Source organism: Liolophura sinensis, chromosome 6 (genome assembly GCF_032854445.1).
Source record: "Liolophura sinensis isolate JHLJ2023 chromosome 6, CUHK_Ljap_v2, whole genome shotgun sequence".
Taxonomy (NCBI): domain Eukaryota; kingdom Metazoa; phylum Mollusca; class Polyplacophora; order Chitonida; family Chitonidae; genus Liolophura; species Liolophura sinensis.
In genome coordinates, this window is record NC_088300.1 from 5,615,493 (window position 1) to 5,621,806 (window position 6,314).

Consider the following 6,314-nt stretch of genomic DNA (forward strand, 5'->3'; position numbering starts at 1 on the left):
ATTGGAATCCCTCAGAATCCTTCTCGTGAAACGTTACGAACAACGAACTATTTAAAACCTTCTGAATCCTTCCCGTGAAGTGTTACGAACAACGGACTATTGAAATTCTCGTGACGTTAACAACAACGGAAAATTTAAAATCATCGCGAAACCAGACTGACAATGGGTTGTTGGAGTCTTCTGGGCTGACAATTACAAACTACTGAAATAGAGCGAAGTTGTTAGTGATAACTGTATTTTAAAACCTTTCTCAACACGAATATCACATATTTTAGTAACATTGATGAACACATGGGTAAGCAGCATACACCACTCCACTCATCATTAAGATAACTTTCACAGCAAAGAACAATTAAGGTTTCTAAAAAAAGATTTACTTAATTTCTTTTCCTGCTACTTTTATTGGGCTTAATGCAGTAACCATGCAAATACGGTAAGTTGTATGAACCATATTGGGAGTTCATCCACCGAATAAAACTGTAAATTTTATTATTATGCATTGTCGGTGTGCTGCCTCATCCCAGAGGGCTTAAACAGATTAGATAACCACGCACAGCTCTACAATAAGTCGTCTTTATTGCTGAACCATGCTGAGGCAAATTACTGAAGCACAAAAAATGTCGGTAGAAACAATCATCAAACTGAATTTAAGATACACAATTTGGATTGAGAAAGTTCAGGCATAACGATAATGTACAAGTACACAACGTTATGTAATGCGTATTCACCATGTTTCACTGAGTGTCAATAAGCTTCACGTAGTTTACATGAAAATGCACACAGTTTAACGCAAGCGTTGTTGTTGTGTCACGAACTGTCACCATGCTCCTTAGACTCCTCATTTTCAAAACAAATTAAACACCGTATATGATTCCGTTTATATGTACATGCATATATGTAACTGTAAATGTTAGACTTACACTGTGGTTGTCTGGTTGTTGTCGAGTTTGAGCGGCATTTAGAAAGCAGGAAAGAAGACTTTCTGATATGTAATATCACCAAAACTAACTCTAGCACAGGATAGTTCTACATGTGCACAGTACAAGGCAGGCGTGACAGTCGGTAACTCCTCTTTTATGACGAACTGCATGTATGCTTGGGGTTTAACGTCGTACCTTACAATTTTTCAGTCATATGTGTGTACATATATTGTGTCTTCTTGTGGCAGGGCGAATCCATGCCACCAAAGTGCTGCCGGCACTGAAACATCATGCTGAAGACACCAGACAGGACACCCCACCCAGTCACATCATACTGACACCGGCCAACCAGTCATGTTTCCTTGCTCTAAACTCTCACTGCTGAGCGTCAAGCGAGGTAGCAGCAAGTACCATTTACCATTAAAGTATTTGTTATGAAATGACCCGGGTTTGATCCTGCAGCAACCTGCCGATGGTCGTGGGTTCCCCTCGGGCTCTGTCCGGTTTCCTCCCATCATAACGCTGGCCGCCGTCGTATAAGAGAAGTGTTCTTGAATACGGCGTAAAACAATTTTTTTTACGACGTCTCAATTTTTGTCATTTTCCATCGGACTAATAAATCAGTATATAGGTGAAATTAATCCCATGAAATTCCACAAAAGTTCATATTCCAGAGGGCTCGAGTATATTTTTCAACACTGATGGCTTGTACTAAGCTAACGTTGATGCGTATACGCTTCAGCCCCTTTGAAATATTAAATCAATATAACAGTTATAATTATTAATCCCCACACCAAAGTTGAAAGTTCAGGGGTCGAGTCTACATTCCAACACTAATGACCCGACATGTCCCTAACTCAGTCAAAAATTTGACGTACGTCGCCCACGTGCTAACAATCGTGTTAAGGGGGTATAATTACCATGTTCGAACAAGTCTTCTTAATCGAAAGCCGACGGTGGCTAAAATATCACCGTTGGGCCTATTTATCAGCATCAAGTCTTCGGTGGTTTGTTTGCTGTATAAAAATAACAGGCGTGTGGTCAAGATCGCAGATGGTGAGTGCGGGGGTGAGGATTAAACAGGCCCGGATACAACCACCAAAACATTGAAATCGACAGATCCGGTGGGTGTAATTAATTTACACGGCTGAAGATAGAAAGTAAAGAAATGAGAAGAGTGGTAAACTCTGACAGAACACTATTCATAATGCTAATAAACAAATGCCATAGTGAACATCTGTGTACGGTCAGCGACCTGGCCAATATCTGGGTATGGTCAAAGGTTTGGACCGATATAGCAAAGAGAGAGGGAATAGAGGGGTGTGCATACATCAAGCTACTTAAGGGACTACGAGTTGTATAGGACCTATGCCTACGGACGTATAGGGCTTGACGCTTAGGTTTGTTTCTGGCTAACTTGCCATAACATCATGTCTGTATTCCAAAACGTGAGCAAAATTTATTTTGTCATATTTATGATAAACTATATACCAGGCCCGTAACATTTCACACTTTCAAACATCACGAAAAGCACAATTCTGCAGACATACATGTACATCACATGATAAAATGTATAACAACCGAGGACGATGTCACGCGTGGCACTCAAAACGCGGCAAAACGTGTTCTCGCCACCATATGGCTGCAGTAGTGCCAAATTGGAGTAAGTCATAATCATTCATTTATACACTCGAAATACGGTGTTCCACGTGTAGAAGTGACTTCGCTCAATTCCGTTAACTGTAACATAGCTTCTAGACGGATGAAGCAGTTTACTGTACTACAAGTTCTACAAAAGATACGCAAAATGTAGCAGACTGTCTCTGTGCAGACAGTGAGGGCGATCATGTTACATGTAGTTAGTTGTGTGGCCACCCTCCTGACTTAGCTGATGCAGGAGTCGAAACAGCGATAGCCAGAATAGAACGTCCTACTTCGTCCATCAAGGTCTGAAAGACAGTCTCAGGGCCCCATTGCTTTATTTTAGTCGCACCCATACGTTGCGACTTTTGAAATCGACTTGTTGAAAGAGACGAGTGGATACAGTAAATCACACCGTGTGAGCGAGGCTTGACCGTCATCAAGCCACCGTGCCACCTACATAATATGTACAAAATGAACCAAAATATAGTACTACACGTACTCAATAATTTTTGATGTCACCGGACGACGACGAACGATTTGGCGCGTACACATATAGGCCACGTCTTGTCGCTGGGCGAGTCCATGGAGCGCTGCCTCTAATGAAGTACCATGCCGAAGACACCAGACAAGACACCCCATCCAGTCACATAAATACTGACACCAGGACAACCGGTTCCGTTTTTTGCCCTAACCTCTCAGGTCTGACGGCCAAGAGAGGCAGCTACAAGCACCATTTTTAAAGTTTTTGGTATGACCCGCCCCGGGTTTGATATATCGTGGCGGACGCTCTAACCATTTGACCACCGAGGAGGGAATACTGTAATGTATATTAAGCCCAAACAAACGACTTATGTACGTGAAAACTCATAACAATTAATCGCATTTATTCCCTTGAAGATAACAAAGTTTCCGATCATACAGTGTGTATGTCAACCGCTGCGCTAACTGCACCTGGAATTATTATATATACGCATTTGGCTCGGCCATCTTTCTTAACCTTTTAATTTTTCTTGTCTGTGTCGTCGGATGGGTTTGGTACGATTGTCAGTCTAAATGATTAATTTTAAATTTGACAACACGCGTTCGAATCTGACCGAAATGAGAAAAGCGGCTTTACCAAAGCGGGCTGAGCCAATGCGTATGCACGTGCAAAACAATCCCAATTAGAACCAATCAGAGAGGCGCTTGTCGCTTTTAAACCAGAAATCCAGCTAGTTATATTATTGGGGCCAGGTAGTTTATTGGGTTCGACGTGGTTGGTTATTTCCCGTCAGTTTTTAATGGTTCCGCTGCCCAATGCTCCTTTCTTATTTAAGTTATTGGACGGCAGTAATGTAAATGTCCTCTCATATCGGTCAGCGCACATTCTCCAATTTTTAACACGACTTTTAACACTTATCTCACTTACGTTCCTATCATTAGCAGTACATCTGTTTTAATACTCTCAACAATCCATCAAAACTATGCTTCTGTATTGTCATTAATTCAGCGTTTAGTGTCAAGACCTCTGTATCACCTATCAAGGTGAGCTTCCCTTTTTCGTACAACAGAGTTTGGTTTATTGACTGCAGGAGGCAGCACTGTAAGTCCCTCTGTCCGACTGTCCATCTGTCTGTCCGTTAAATGTTTGACATCTTACCTTAGACCATTCACTTCACCTGGGGCATGAAGACATCACGTATTTGCACGATGTCGCAGCTATTGCCCATGTTTTTGTTACCAGTACATCAGGACTAGGTTCCTGTAAACATTACATCAGGGTTACATCCCCAATGTCAAAAGTACAAAGGATCTTCTAGCCAACAATACAGCAGGGTTCAGTTCATGTAATTTTTTTTGTCATCCGTACATACCAGTAAGGATCCCGTAAACATACACCTGGAGTAGTATTCTATTAGGTTTCTTTTGTCTTTGATGTTTCAGGGTTTCAACGTTTCACTTGTCAACAGTACAGGATATAAAGGATAAAACTTCCCAAATCACTTGTACATTGTCCTGATAAGTACATGACCTATTGTAAACAAGAAAATAAAAATATTAAAATATATACCTTTTTAAAAATTTCATAATATGTTTTTAAATAATTACATGTATTCTGCACAGCTTTAAAAACAAGAAACCTGATTTTAATACTGTAACATCCTGTTGTGCCATGGTGTAACTGTTTTGTGACACATTAGGTATGACAGCACAGTAACATCCTGTTGTGCCATGATGTAACTGTTTTGTGATGCATCAGGTATGACAGTACAGTAACATGTATTTAAGTTCAACTGCAGCCAGATTTCTATGGCATGTCCACACGAGATCACTGACTTACTTAAAGTTAAAATGCAATTTCTAAGTTACAAGAGCACAGTAACATCCTGTTGTGCCATGGTGTAACTGTTTTGTGACACATTAGGCATGACAGCACAGTAACATCCTGTTGTGCCATGGTGTAACTGTTTTGTGACACATTAGGTATGACAGCACAGTAACATCCTGTTGTGCCATGATGTAACTGTTTTGTGATGCATCAGGTATGACAGTACAGTAACATGTATTTAAGTACAACTGCAGCCAGATTTCTATGGCATGTCCACACGAGATCACTGACTTACTTAAAGTTAAAATGCAATTTCTAAGTTACAAGAGCACAGTAACATCCTGTTGTGCCATGGTGTAACTGTTTTGTGACACATTAGGCATGACAGCACAGTAACATCCTGTTGTGCCATGGTGTAACTGTTTTGTGACACATTAGGTATGACAGCACAGTAACATCCTGTTGTGCCATGGTGTAACTGTTTTGCGACACATTAGGTATGACAGCACAGTAACATCCTGTTGTGCCATGGTGTAACTGTTTTGTGACACATTAGGTATGGCAGTACAGTAACATCCTGTTGTGCCATGGTGTAACTGTTTTTGACACATTAGGTACGGCAGTACAATAACATCCTGTTGTGCCATGGTGTAACTGTTTTTGACACATTAGGTACGACAGCACAGTAACATCCTGTTGTGCCATGATGTAACTGTTTTGTGATGCATCAGGTATGACAGTACAGTAACATCCTGTTGTGCCATTCTGTAACCCTGTTTTGCGACACATTAGGTACAACAGCACAGCAACATCCTGTTGTGCCATGGTGTAACTGTTTTGTGACACATTAGGTATGACAGCACAGTAACATCCTGTTGTGCCACGGTGTAACTGTCCTTTACTTTACTTTAGGTCTACTTTACACATGTCTAACTTACACTGTGACAATTTATGTATTTAAGTACAACTGCAGCCAGATTTCTATGGCATGTTTGCAATTCTGGCACTTTCATTTTTTTCTTTACTGTAAATTATTTCAGACTATTGCCATTGCTATATATACTGGCCAGTTTGAATTTCACAATCTGATCCAAAAGAGCTGGCCACTAAGAGATATCATTTTATTCTAATACTGTATCTGGAAACCCGTTTATTCCATACATTTTCTATTTCAAGGAGTGATCAGATATAAACAAGCCTTCTGAAAATATCCCTGAACAGTACACATCCCCCTAGCAGTTCCCAGGGATTAACAGGAAAACATGGGCATGGAATTTGTTCTGTGTAATGTCATAATAAATAGATACACGATCACCAACTTTTAATGAAATTCATTTAAGTATTAAAAATGTGGAAAACTGTGCAATATATCCAGCTGAAGACAAAAACTGGGGAAAACTGTGGAAGAGTCCAAGAGATGTCAAAAAAAATAACCTGCATAA